This window comes from Manis javanica, chromosome 6, assembly GCF_040802235.1.
Source record: "Manis javanica isolate MJ-LG chromosome 6, MJ_LKY, whole genome shotgun sequence".
Classification (NCBI taxonomy): domain Eukaryota; kingdom Metazoa; phylum Chordata; class Mammalia; order Pholidota; family Manidae; genus Manis; species Manis javanica.
In genome coordinates, this window is record NC_133161.1 from 79376457 (window position 1) to 79391411 (window position 14955).

Genomic DNA, 14955 nt, shown 5'->3' on the forward strand with positions numbered 1-14955 from the left:
AAATAGAACTACTTGGATTACCAACAGAAAGATTTTCTTTAAATTGAATACACAATTTAGCAAAAACAGTAATCAAAAGCTATTTCCTTAGAATATTTTGGTGTCTTTAAATCTCAGTAATATGTAGACCCTACACTTAAGAGCACAACCATCATTAACAACGTACACATGTGTACATGCCATATATTTCAAAGATTTATTTTTCACTTCATCCTGGGTGGTCCACTACTCCTTTTTACACTATAACCAACTGATCTCCAAGTTCAGAGTTATTGAAAAGCATCATAAATAAAATCCGTGTGTGCATTTGTTGAAGTACCAGATGATATTTACAGAGTTTCAGCAACTTTGCCAGGTCACTGTCAGCAAAAATGACCAATGTCTACCTTTAATTCTACAATCATAGATGTTTTTGTAATACTGAACTCCCCCCAATAATCTTCCCCGGCAAATTCAAGAAGGACTGGGAAAGTATGATACTATTCATGGTGTACTCATTGCTGTGTGTCAAAGCAAAAAATACTATCTATTCAAAGCGGCCCATGAACTTCTTGTTAGGTCATCCATTGTCACACATCTATACACTCTTATCAATCAGAATATCTGTCCTTAAGAAAAGGAAAAAGTCTTTATGATATTGTCTCCATGAAAACTGTTTATTGATTAGCAACAACATGTGGGCTTATTAAAATTACTTCAATAAACCACTTGGAAATGAAGTAATGTTTAATGTCAATGAGATTTCAGGAAGCTGGGACTTTAAATGAAAGCTCAAGGGAATTTCTAGCCATGGAGTCTGAAAAGCACAGTTTTTCTCTTAAGCTCTCTGTAAATCACCTTAAAATACTGCTGATTTGCTAATGTGTAACACAGACTCCTAAATTTTTGTTGGAGAAAAAGGATAAATTGGGAGCAATGGGAATGGGATTTTGGGGGCAATTTGAGGTACAAGAATGTTTCCAGAGCAGATATGATACACTAATTGAGAAGCTGTAGGGATAAAATAAAGTCATTACCCAAGAAGTGCTAATTTACTATCCCTGAGTCACAAAACATGGACTTTTAATTTTGTGCCACCAAGTATAAGCTCTTTGGTATGACTTAATAACAAGTTATATTTTAAAATTCTTAACATAAAAGAGTAACCCTTCTATAAAATCTCTTACAGCATCAACAGCTATGTCATTAGCCCAAACCCAGTGCCACAGGAAGCAATCTCAGGTCTGCTTTGGCAAATGTATTGTCCCTACGTACATTTGTGACGTGTCCTTGAGGAGCAATGAATCTCTAGGAGCTGTGTTCTTGGCCATGGACAGCGGAGCATCCATGTTCCTGCACTGTTGAGTCCCTGTACTGACTACTGCAGAGGAGTGGCCTGGAGTATATGACTTTAAGATGTTAGGTAAAGTGGTTAAGGCTCTAATTAGTCAGAAGTGCTGTAAAGTTGTTCAGTATGGCAGGAGAATGACACTTTCTCGAGGCTCTTCATCCTTTCCTCTTTGGGGCTGATGAGAGGGCCTCACAGGCCGAGGGCAGAGGACAGAGAAGGAGGACTCCAGCCACTTCCAGAGAGGAAGGCTGTCTCCCCGGGCCAAAGCGAAAGAGCTACAGGTGGTTGAGATACCAGAAAGTGCAAGTAGGGAGAGAAGCGGGAAGGAGTGGGGAAGGCTAACTTGTTTTACCTTCCTTCCTTTGGGAAGTCTGAATTTTCCAAAAAAAAAATTACAGTGATGCTAGAAGGAAGATGATTTTAAAGTTTGGATGAATCTAAAAAAGGACATGATTAGGGGACTGATTAAAAGAGTTGATTATTTTGCTGGAAATGCAGAGTCTCAAATCCTGGGTTGTTTGATCTAGGTTCTAAAGAGTTGAGTGTAAGTGGTTGTGTTTGTGTGATTGTGTGTGCATCTTTCTAACTAATTCAAACCTGTCCAAATTTTATTCAAACTTTATTCCCTCTATTTATTCAAATTTTAAACTAGATTACTTGTAGAACTTTTTATTTTTAAAGCTAAAATGGCTTGTTGGGAATTGACAGTTTTTATGTCTCAAACACCTCTCCCCCTTGCACATTTTTGCATTCTATGTGTCATTAGCCAGTAGAAGGAACCATAGCTTCTTTTTCACTAGGAATGTACACTGCAGTGGGAGAAACATAATAGCCTTCAAGTTCTGTCTACTGCCCCTTCTGCAACCCCCCTTCAGTTCCTGCACCTTCTGCTAGAGACCTGTTCATCTCTACTCATAACTGTGGATGCTCAGGCTCTTGTACTATGATTAGAATAGAGCTCATTTAAAAAACTCATCCTATCTTCTATAATGCACTCATAATATCACCATATTCTGGCTATGTTAACTTTGAACTCTATTAGTCAGAAACAAATGCATATGACAATTATCTATCATATGCTTACAATGTATAAAGATTCATAATGAAATACACATTTTGGAAAAATCAACACTAGGCCCAGAAAGACCAGAAGAGATTGATATATCTCATTTATTTTTTCAAAAATTATTTATCAAGTCCTTACGGTGTGCCTGGAAAAGAGATATAAATTTGACTTCTAGGAAGTTACAACCTAAAAGTTGAGATAGGAGTTAATATTATGTAATGGAAAGTGAAGAACATACCAAGAGAACAAGAGGTTTACATGCTATGGTAATTCATAGATCGCATTGTTTTAAAGGAATCTCAAGTAATTCTGGAACATTCTCTGAGGGAGATTCAGCATTCTTAGCCCCATTATATGGAGAAATGGACAAGGAGTGGAAGACATTGATGTCAGAGTTCATCTCTCATTACAGAATGCTTTTCCTATTAATTATCATTGTCTCTATAATGTATGAAGTGAATATAAATATTTGTTCATGTAATTGAAATATTTATACAAATTGACTCATATAAAATGTTTTTGTGTAAATATTTTTGAAATTTCAGGAATAAATATTTCAGCTTGGTTACTTTCTGCTTTTCAGTTTGCCTATTGGTAACTTCTAAGACTTCATGCCTCTTAATCCTTCCTTAATAATTGTTTTGTTTTTATGTAGAAAGATCCTAGGAGTATAGATTACTCATTTCCTTCACATAACTCTGATGCTATGCACAGTTAATATTTAGTCAAGTACATTTTTAAAAACATACTTCAAGAAGAATTCAATCTTGAGAATGGGTTTGTGCTGAGGGAAAGCATCAAAAGGCTGTCAACTTATCTAGGAAAGGCCTCTCAGGATATGAATATCTAGGGGTTTTGCAAAGGCTATTTTCACATCATAAAATGTCTCAGTCTGAATTTCTTGTCAACTTTTGTGTTTGACATTTTATGATTCAATTCAGAGACATCTCAATGTGTCATTACCTTAAAGAATCTAACGTTACATGAGTCCAAATGAGCACAGAAGCTTAACAAAAGCTCCATGATTTTAGCCAACCTGCACCTGACATATTCCCTGGAGCCCCACTCCCGTGTGGTTTTCTTACATGAAGTAAAAGATTTTTACGGATCGTACTACAGTAACTCCCAACTGTTAGGGAGTTGTGAGATGCTCTCATTGTTTAATTTTTGCACTCTGCCTCAGCATTTTGGAAATCTTGAAGTAGTTTTAATTTAGTCTATTCTTTTAAAAAATGATGAAATTAGATAAAGAGCATGAAAGGGAGACTGTAATTATTAGATCTTCTTTTGACTAGGCTTGCATTCGTAGGCAAGGAATTGCTTCTGAAGATGATACAAAATCTCTCTCTGATCCATATATTCACTCCAAGAGAACATATTTCTTTTTATTCATCCATTAATCCATTCATACATTCAGTAAATATTTTATGAGCACTACTGTATGCCAAACATGGTTCTAGGTGCTGAATACTCAGTGCTAAAAAGAAAAAAGAGACAAATTTCCTATACTAAAGACCCTTCCATTTCAGTGTGTGAAACAGACAATAAACTATTAAACAAGTAGATACCTAATATCTAGTAGTACACAATTTTCTTTAGAACTAAGCAAAGTGCTTTGTACGTAGTAAATGTTTAATAACTATTTGCTGAATGAAAGATGTAGCCTTCCTTTGCTATTTAGCAGCAAGCTACTTAACATCTTTGCTAAATGAGAGTAACAATAGCTATCTACTGGATTTCTGTAAAAATAAAAAAATATAATGTACTTAATATGTAACTCACAGTACCTTGGGAAAGAAAGTGTCAGTTCATGTCAGCATAAAATTTTGCAGAAGTGTTACGTAAATTGAAAGCAAGGAGTTAGTGATGTTTTGATAGGTAGTGGTTAGGTACAGCTAAGCGAGGTCAACTAGATCTAAAAGCATCATGAAGGATAAAATAAAGACATGTTATTCCTCCTTCACTTTCAAGGATGGTGTTACTTGACAATTTACACTTGAAAACAAAAGACATAAAGGCATAAAAGATCTCTGCTAATGATCTGAATCAACCTGACAAGTGATGGTGGTAACTTTGTCAATGGGAAATAGGTCAGTATTGGTGTGAAGGGCATAATAACTAGGCAGTTCTACAGCTGTGGCTGAAAATTAGTCTTTTCCATGTGGCTTTAATATACAAACTGAAGTGATGAAATACTGAGAATGGCAGATGTACCAAGTGGGACAATAAAATGTATTGCAAGTACTAAAACTGATAGCTAAATTATTTGATAGTTCTACCATTTGCATTATATTCCTTCCCTTTTATCATTATTAAGTTTTGATTATAATATACGCCTTAGCTCGTTAATTCAACAAATGTTGAGTACATCTAATGTGCCAGAAAATGTGTATAAACTTTAAATTGCAATACCACACAGAAATCCTTTACTATGACACAAACTCTTCTTATGTTATTGTAATACAAATTATCAGTTAACTGACTCTTAAAATCTTTCCATTTAAATTGATTACTGTTATCCAACCATATAAGAACTTTCGCCTATAAATTTGATGCCAGGAACATAGAATCAAGTGGAGAACTGTCCCCACTCAGTTTTGATTTCAACATTTATCCTTCTTTAAATTAAAAACCCCTGGGAGGGAAAAATGACACATTATAAATCTGTAATAGCTTCAATCACTTGTCAGTCCTTATAATTTAACTAATGCTATTTGAGGTCGTAATTACATGAATAGAGTCAAAGTGCTTGACATGTAGATTCTGTACACAAATTTAGTTCATTTACTAAATTCATCTATTTTTATTAAAAGGTATTAGGTGCAATAATTACAAGATTATAATTTTTCACTGCTGGAGAACCCAAATGAATAACTATTGAATAAGTATACTTGCAAATACTGAATAATTAAACCTGGACCCCAAAAGTACTTTTTTAGCTTTCAAGGCCTTACTTGTTCAAAGTATGCTTTTCTTTCTAAACTTTCACATGAGGATAGAGAATAAAACCTAGTTGGATAGAGGAATGAAAGTAATTAAAAATTCAAATAATAAATGAGATAGATTAACATGGAGAAATGTGGACAACCTGTTTATTCAGGAACATTTTCTTAACAACAGCTCTTTTCTGCCATTATCTCTTAATTCTAAAATCCCAGTGGAGCTGTATATATTTTCTTATTTGAGTTGATTCCCCAAATTCTTTGCGAATTGAGAAAGCTGATATTGTATGAATTTTCCAAATGGCTGTGGTTTCAAACAAGCAGTAAATTTGTAAAAGAACTTTAATTCCTCTACTTTTGAAATGAAAAAACTATCAATCTTAATCACATAGCACCTAATATTTTAAAACTGAGGAGTAACTTTTAAAAAGTTACAACTAAAAAGAAAAAGATTTTCCCATTAGGATATGACAAAATTATGTTTTAAATGTGGTGAATTTTCTCCAAAGTGTTTAAAGCTTGTTTCATTTAAAAGATACTGGGCTTCTTATTCATTGCTAACTAACTCAACTCTGTAAGTTACCCAGTTATGTATCTGCAATTAACTATGTAATAAAAATATCTACTATCTGAAATATTTGGGCAAAAGTTGAACTTGGAATTAAACTATCTGGGTAAATACTTTAATTCACAATATCTCAATCATCTCTCAATTTTATCAGTACTTTCTAATTAATAATACAGTTTTTATTACCTGGATCACATTCTTAGTACATTAAAGACAAAAATGAAATAAATGGAAAACAGGAATAATGAAGTATTTATGGAAAAATATCAGAAAATTTCAGAAGTACCATGAATTATCAAATACAATATTTAGAAAGATATGAAATGTCATAGAAATATGATGTCATGTAAAATAATTTCCATTTTTCTGAACAATACCAATGACACCCCAAATTATCTAAAAGGTAAAAAAAGGAAAATGCAACTTAATGTTTTCATATAATTAAATCATAACAATCTTTTAAAATATATTTTTATTCTCAAAAAAAAAAAAGCACAAGAAATCTATGCCCCATATGAGAAAATACAAACAAGATTCTCAGATAAGATATGGCTTAGGAAAACACATTTTAGCTCTATTTAGCTGGGATTCTTTACTCAAGCTATTCTGAGCCAGCTGGTTATGAAGAATTGCAGTAACAGGATGATTTTTAAAATCAAATATAGTGACCCCATGCAGAAAACAATACAATTAACTTAGGAAATGCACTTGCCACATAGATTGCTTTCCAGCTAAACCCTGACTACATGCAGGTCAGTCTGACACTGAGCTAAGATAGAGTGATGTATTTTAAGCAAAGATTCTACATGGCTCACAAGACAAACAGGCAAAGTCACTGTTCAATTTTGTACAAAATGGAAAACCAACAGGAGGGCCTTGCGTGTTCAGAGAACCATGACCATAGGAAGTCAAGTGGCTGCAACTCTGAAGTCTTAACCAAAGCCTCACTGTCCTCCCAATAAGAGGGGCTTTGACCTCAGGTGAGGAACACAGGAATTGACAATGAACACAAACCAAAAAAGCAATGACAGATAATGAACTAGTCCTTCAAAGGTATAGGCCATAGTATTTAGTTTATCTTCTTCTTGTCTTCAAGAAAACTCCCAGAATATGCTTCTATTCTAGCACTCTTTACTCACATATATGCACAGAGATATATTCCATATTTTTACCTGACTGAGCTTTTTGGAGAGGAAAAAAAAAGCATGTCCAATTTATCTTTATATCTGCAGCTTCTAGCTTAGTTCTAGACACAGAATAGTACATACTCACTAGATGTTCCATTGATTGATTTGTAGCTAAGGTACTACCAGAAACGTGTCAAATTTTCTTAAGTATATTAAAATCAGTAGTGCCATCTCTGAGTATGAAGAAAAGTGTGTGTGTGTGTGTGTGTGTGTGTGTGTGTGTGTGTGTGTGTGTGTGTATTGTGCAGTGTTAAATGTGTGTAACTTGATATTACATCATGGCATTAGACAAAAGGCATACCGAGCTCACACTGTAGTCTTCTTCCCTCACATTATACCCTAGAACTGAAAGTGTGTAATATTTTTTAAATTGCATACATGTATAGCCATGCTCAGGAATGGGAAGTTTTAGAAGATCCAAAGTGAATTACTTCTGAGAGACTGAAAGGAGACAAACTGTGATCAGGTAGAAGAATGTTAGCTCAACGAAGTTTTGAAAGAATATGACTTTTAAAACTTGACAGAAATAAAGCCACAGAACTTCCGTGGTGGATGCTGGAAGTGGCAGGGAGATGGAACAACTGTAGCAGGATTACATGGGGTACCACAAAGGGACTAGTCTATCTGCCAGCACGAGCACATTTCTTGTGCCTCCACCATCCTGCACGACACACCCCGCTCCACCAGGACTAGAGTGTTTGTTTCAAGGTAGCCTTCCGGGGTGCAGACAGAAGACAATGCCATAAGCATCTGGCAGTGTTAGAGAAAAACACACAGAATAAAAGAGCAGAAATACCTCTCTCTAAGGCTAATTTTGCTCCCTTACCAGAATTGCTGAAAACTGTGAGTAGTAAAAGGGCCAAGTGTAGTTTGAGTGCTCTACCCTAAGGTAGCTTCATAAGCTGAAAGAGCCAAACGCCTGAAGGCAAGCTGGATGACAGACAAGAACTCTTTGGTAGACACCGAGACACCTCCGGAGAACCAGCCCCATGAAAGAGGGACAACGCTCAGGAGCACTTAACCCTTCAGAGAAAACAGGGCAGATAGAGCAGTGACTGTCACCCACTGCTGCACTGGAATCCTTTTAAAAAGTGTTGAGACCTCAAACTCTGAGGGTCGGATATTATGATGTATTTGGTCCAGGTTGCTACCGGGGAATCAGGATTTTTAAAAGCTCCTCACGTGATATTTATGTGCAGCCAAGGATACAATCTGTGATAGGATATCAACAACAGGAATTTAAAACGCCTATACAAATAATTAAATAAGAGATTGCATCTATAATGCCTATTTTGATATTCAAAGATCCTTTCAGGATTTATGACATTATCTTTGTCCTCTGTTAGTTTTCCTGTTTCCAATGACTGTTATTGGGGGTGAGAGATGTTTGAATAAAGAGAGGCTGTGTTGAGTCAGAGTATCTCCAAGGGATATCCTCAAGATTAGCCAAACAAAGGCCACGTAAAGTAGAATTAAACCTTTTGTATTCAGCAAGAAATATCTGGTCCTTACATGCTCTGAAACGTGATCTGCCAGATTTCAGGAGCCAATATACTTATGGATGCAAAGTTTATACTACAAAATAAAATGTGGAAAGAAGACGGAAAATTTGTTGATTTACAATGAGAAATATAACTGAGAATGAATGCAGAGGGAGATTTTTATTTAGCATGGAATCAGAACATGAAGGACTTCAGCTATGATGACTGAAAGCACCACTTCACTCATTTATTAAAAAGCATTTACTGAATTTCTATGTGTATCTGTGTAGCACATAAACATAGAGACAGCATTTCTTGTCTCGGGTACCTGACATTGTAATGTTGGGTGGGAAGAAGACAGTGAAGGAATCAACGCAAAAATCACAAAGAATATCAAGTGGCTGCCCCGCCTCCAGCCGCCGCCAACCACGGGCCAGGTCGCTGAGGTGATGACCTCAAGCCCGGCCTGCACTTGGCAGGACTGCTTCCTCCCTCTGGGTTGTGGTCCGCACGGCTGTGCTCCCAGGTCCCGCCTGGTGCCAGAGCGGTGGTGTGAGCGGGAGGGTTCCTGGAACCAGGCGGAGAGTAGGGCAGGACCCTGTGGTCTCAGAAACTCCGTCTCAGCTGTGTTGCTAATGAAGGTGGAAGATGCTTTCCTGCCTGTGGTGGTGTTTGAAAGGGAGCCTGAGAACAAGGTAAATCTGGCAGAGCTGTTCAAGGGCAAGAACAGCGTGCTGTTTGAAGTCCCTGGGACCTTTACCTCTGGCTGCTGTGAGACCCACCTGCCAGGGTTTGTGTAGCAGGCTGGAGTTCTAATGGCCGAGGGGGTCCAGGTGGTGACATGTCCGAGTGTTAACGTTGTCTTTGTGATTGATGAGTGGGGACGAGCCCACAGCACAGGAGGCAAGGATCGGCTCCTGGCCGCCGACTCCACTGCGGCCTTTGGGAAGGAGACAGATTTGTTACTAGATAGTTGGTTGGTGTCTTTCTTTGAGAATCCATGACTCGAGAGAGTCTCCATGGTGTATGGAGTTGCTCCATTTCAGGAACCAAAATCAGGCCAGCGCAGCTAGAGTTCAACGGACAGAGGATAGAATCATAGACAAGAAGATTCAAGAGGAATTTTTTTAAATGTGTGGTGATAGAGGATGGTGTGATGAAGTCTCTGAACGTGGAACTGGATGACATAGGACTCACCTACAGCCTGACCCCCAGCAGCTCTGAGGCCCTTAGCCCAGAGGTATCCCTTCCATCCCTTTCACCTGCCCAAACCTGGGCAGAGGGCCTCAGCCCAACCTAAATTGGAACCACCCAGTTGGATAAGTTTGCCAAATTTCTGCAATAAACACTCCTGGTGTGGAAAAGAAAAAAGAAGAAAAATGTGAAACTGTGAGTATAGTACGTCTAACAGCATCCTTGCAAAATCCATATCAACCCAAACCTTAGAATCTGACCTTATTTGGAAATAGTTTTTTTGCAGAGTTCATACTGTATTGGGGTGGGTTCTAAGTCAAATGACTACTGTCCTTATGAAAAGAGGAGATGATGCAGAGACACACAGAGAAGACCATGTGAAGACCAGAGATTGGGCAAGGGATGTCAGGAGCCACTCAAAATGCATGTGACACAAGGATTTGTATAGATGTTAATTTTAAGTGCAATTTGATACTGTTGGAAAATCTTAAGCAGGAAATGGACTCAATCTGATTGAGGATTTTAAAAGATCCCTCTGGTTGCTTTGTAGAGAATGTATTGTTTAGTTAGCCCTTCAGCAAACAACTAGCATATAGTCATAGAGAGGGATAACTTGGGATAGGTATAACATGCCCTTTCTAAATCTAATTTTCAGTCCAATCACTTGTAGCATGTTTCAGTGAAATGGCTATAGGAAAGCTGAAGAATATTAAAAGAAGAAGATATGAACAGTAAATAATTGTTGTGAGTAGCAGGCCTATTCTGCATTTGCTTTTCATCCACTCTCATTAGCAGTTACTGATTTTCTAAACTGAAAGGAAAGGACATGGACCTACAGCTTATCAGTGGATACTATTGCAATTTTCTCAAGCTAAGAATAATTTAAAGACCTGTTCATTTATTAAGTGGACTGTTTCTCACAGAAAGACAAATAGCAACAGTGTTTATAACTAACTACACCTGAGAATTTGAGATTTCCTAAGAAATGACAAAACATGGTAGCTTGAAATTATGGATACTGGATATTCAGTCCAAGGGTGTATTATCTTGTTTTACATAAATAATAACTTATTACATAAAAATGATATATGTAAATACCTTGCATGCTCATGATCCTAATGTTTATAATTCTGAAAATTTCTGATTCATAGCTTCAACAGGTAAGTACTTTCTTCTACTACTAAGAATCAGTAATAGAAATATAGAAGGGTAATATTTTGTGCCCAAGTGAATTTCCCAGCACATAAAGTTGAGAAAAACAGCTAGTGAAGGCATGGTTCTTTGGTCACCTACATTACAGTGAAAAAAAAAAAACTGGAAAACTTATGCTCACCTGGGGAACTTGCTCTCATCAGCTAATTTTGAGAACAGGAAAAAGGAAATTGCATCCCAGGCAGCTTGACATGAGACAATGGGGCAGTCTCCTTATTGCTTAAACATACAGCATTGTGCTAAAGCTGTTCCGCACTTTTCCTTCTCACAAAAAGCAAAATCGGCCTCAAAGACCAGTAAAGCTATTGCAAGAGGAGGATTTATTGAGCTTCATTACATCTTGAAAGGATTAGTTGCACCTGCACACAAAGATTCTCGATCCGTTCCGATAAATAGGCTGAAGGCGCCTTCTTTATTAGACTGCTTTCAAGGGGAGATATGACTGATACTGAGGCATTTCAAATCCTCCAGGTTTGCTGCTGAGGAGTAAGGATGCCATCTTCTGGTAAATTAGACTGAAAACCTACAGAAGACTTTCCTTGAACTTTTTAGGAAAGTGATTAAACACAGAATTTTCATTTATTTGAAACTAAATCACAGAATTGTTGATAATATTGTTTCCTCCTAGGGACTTTATTCTACTCTCAGTCACAGAATTAAGAAAAAATATGCTCTAAGAAGTGGGAAAAAGAGGATAAAGGACAAAGGGATGCCTTTTACAAAGAACATTAACAGAAAGTTCTCATTTTACAGTTAAGAGAGGTTTCCCCCCCCCACAATTACTCATTTATATTTTTTTTGTATATGCCTTTGGGTAAATTAGCTATTAAATAATCTGGAAACTCTTGATAGTTAAAACACAATGTTCTCTACTCAAGGATATTAATATCAACATTTAGAATTAGAACAAACATATATATATATCAAAATATAGCAAAGCATAATAGCTTTATTAATGTTAAATTACTTCAATAACTGCTTTGTTCCTCTTGAAACACCACTCACTTATGCAAGATAATTACACTTTCCTCTCAATTTCTGACCTGTTATTTTAACAATATGCTTTAAACATCCATATGTTAATTGAAAATAATCAGTACATTGAAACAATTCTACTTGTTTTACAAAATGTACTTTTTCCTAACTATGCTTACCAATTCCAGAGTCCCCACTTAATTCCCAGTTCACATAAATTCCCCATAAAACTAAGCTGTGATAGACACAGCCAAGCACTTTTAAGATCTTCCTTCAAATTAGGATTTGATGTCCTGTACCTCAGTTTCCAATCTCTGTAGGGATTTCTCAGCTGCACCTACTGACTCTCCCAACTTCTCCAGTTCCCTGGTAGCCCACATGCAATGACTGACCAGTCATTTTGGTCTAACTTTGGTCTACTCTAAGTGACTGTCTTAGCTCCAGAGCAACCTCTAGGATTGACTTCTGTCAACCTTAGTAGCTTGAATTCAGTCTTTGCCCTATCCTATTTCCTCACCCTCCTTCCGTAGGTGTTAATCCCAAGGTCATTTCCTAATGAACACCTTGCATGCTACTTCATCTCAGAGTCTGCTTCCAGGGAAGTCTGAACAGCAACTCAAGGTGAGAAACAGCCTCACTGTAACCACTTCTCTTGTTTTGTCCTTTTCTGTCAAAAAATACTTTATTTTTAACATAATCAGAAGTATTAATATCTTATTGAATCTTATAAAGTATATAATATACCTTTAGATAACTAAAATCTATAAGATGCATGGTTTTTGACCATTATGTCTATTTTATATCATTGAAATTGTTTACATAGTCCTACATATGTATGTATATGTGTGTATTGATACAATGAGGTATTGATCTACATTGGAAAGTTGAATGGTTTATTCTAGCTAGTTTAACTATAGAATATGAATGCTTAAAATAGGTATTTTAAGGTAATATTGCCATAAAGAACATGCACTCTTAATAATTTGAGATGATTGATCTGAAATATTTTATCTTCACAAGTTAATAAAGTGTATTTAGTACTTCCAGTTTAAAAAAAAAAAGAAGTTCTAGGATTTTAAGGTGGAAGGAAAACGCCCTCTAGTGGTAAATATTAATAAAGTAAATTTTGTTTTTAAAGCACTAAACTCACACCTTTGAAAATAATTATTGTCTACTGTACTCTTGGTGCTATGGTAGGCCCAGGATACAACTATGAAAAACAAAGAAGACAAAACCTCTTCTAATGTGTATTCTAGTGAAAGAGACAAATTTGAAAAGAAACAGCTAAAATAATTGCATATTTAGTAAACAAGATAAAGGGAAAAAATAGGACTCTGAGAGAGAACAGAAAGGGAGAGCTTGCTTTATTATCAAATACTATTTCCTCCTGCATTTCTAGGAAGCTTCAATCTTCTCATTTAGGTCTTGTGGACTGGACATGATTGGCTTTATTGCTCTTGCTTTGTTTGAAACATTCAAGCCATATGATTATGAAACTAGAGTCTCAAATCTGAAAGGTAACTCAAAGTGCTAAATCAATTCTCTAGAGACATCCTGGAATACTGAGTCATATACACATCATCTAAAAATTTTTGTAACAATTTTGCAGGTTTTGCAAAATAACGAAGAAGTAAGGGAAACTTGTATTACCAGTAGGAGGGCTTCACAAATATGCGATAATTTAGAGCTTTCTTCTCACCAGAACATAATCTCATTGGTATAATGAAACAAAAAGTTATGGAAATCCCCATAATCCTGCCTTAGATGAGCATTGGGTAAAAGAAAAACAAACAATTTAAGATCCTTCAAGATTCCACTGCCTTCATCATTGATGTTCCCTGGATTCTTTCAAATTTTGTTCCAGGATTAGACCCAAGATGCTGCTTATAAACTGCTCCCTGACAACGTCAATCTCCCCAACCACACTTCCACGGTTCAGGGCTTCTTATAAGTGGTTCAACAAGGCAGAGTGATGATAGTTTCTATTAGAAATAACTCTTGAAATCTCAGTGGCATTATATAACAGAGGGTGTTTGATTACTTTGTTGGGATAAAGTCCAATTGGGTGTTGCTGATCGGCAGGGGGAGAGTGTAAAGGGGGTGTATTTCCATGAAAGTCCTACAGGGTCCCAGGTTGTGGAAGGAAGATCACCTTCAACTCATGCTCTCTTAGGTCAAGTTGAGCATCAAAAATCAGCTAGTGGGTGAGAAATAATGAATGGAGATCACTCAGAAGTTATGAACTGCCTAAATATGTTATATGCATCATTTCCATGGCATTCTGTAGTAGAGACCATTCATATGCGGTGAAGTCTAAAAAAAAAAATTGCGGTCCTACATTATTTCCAGGTGGGAAGGAGAAACAGGACTGGCGAATAGCTATACATCCTTGTCATAATATTTCAGAAATATATTCACCTGTTGGCTTTATTATTGAGCAGTAACAAAATAGCTTTAACTCTCATTTTGCTGAAAAACATGAAAATGGATTTGACAAACCTTCTTTACAACAAAGGTTTAAGGTTAATAAAAATTATTTTTGTGAAAAAAACTAACTCAGTTTTTGGCATCCAGTAGATGCCAAAAATTTGGATTTTAGTAATACATTTATTCCCCAAGTGTCACAAACCTCAAAACCTTCTTAAATTACTACCTTGCTAATTCGTTAAAAGATTCTACATCTAGGGAATACTATCTAATCAGATCAATATATTATCCTTCTGTCATATCACACTTCGTTTTTAGTGGGAGATTTTACACACACAGCTCAATGCAAAGTACTCATTCCGATTTTGGGAGTTGCACATGTGAAGTCAAGCCAAGTGAAGTACTGTTTTAGAGACTACTGTATCTAAATAGATGAGAACTTCGCCAAAGGAAGGAGATGTGTAGAAGGATAATCAGTTATGCTAAAATATTGAAATTGGATGCAGATAGTCCTGGGTCCTCACTCATGCTTATTGATTGGCAGTGAGGATATTGTATTGGGTAGCTAAAGCT

General features: G+C 36.5%; 1 pseudogene; it reads left to right on the top strand.

Moving 5' to 3' along the window:
* The first annotated feature begins 9023 nt into the window (after positions 1-9023).
* On the top strand, positions 9024-14163 carry LOC108390270 (peroxiredoxin-5, mitochondrial-like; annotated as a pseudogene).
* The last annotated feature ends 792 nt before the right edge of the window (positions 14164-14955 follow it).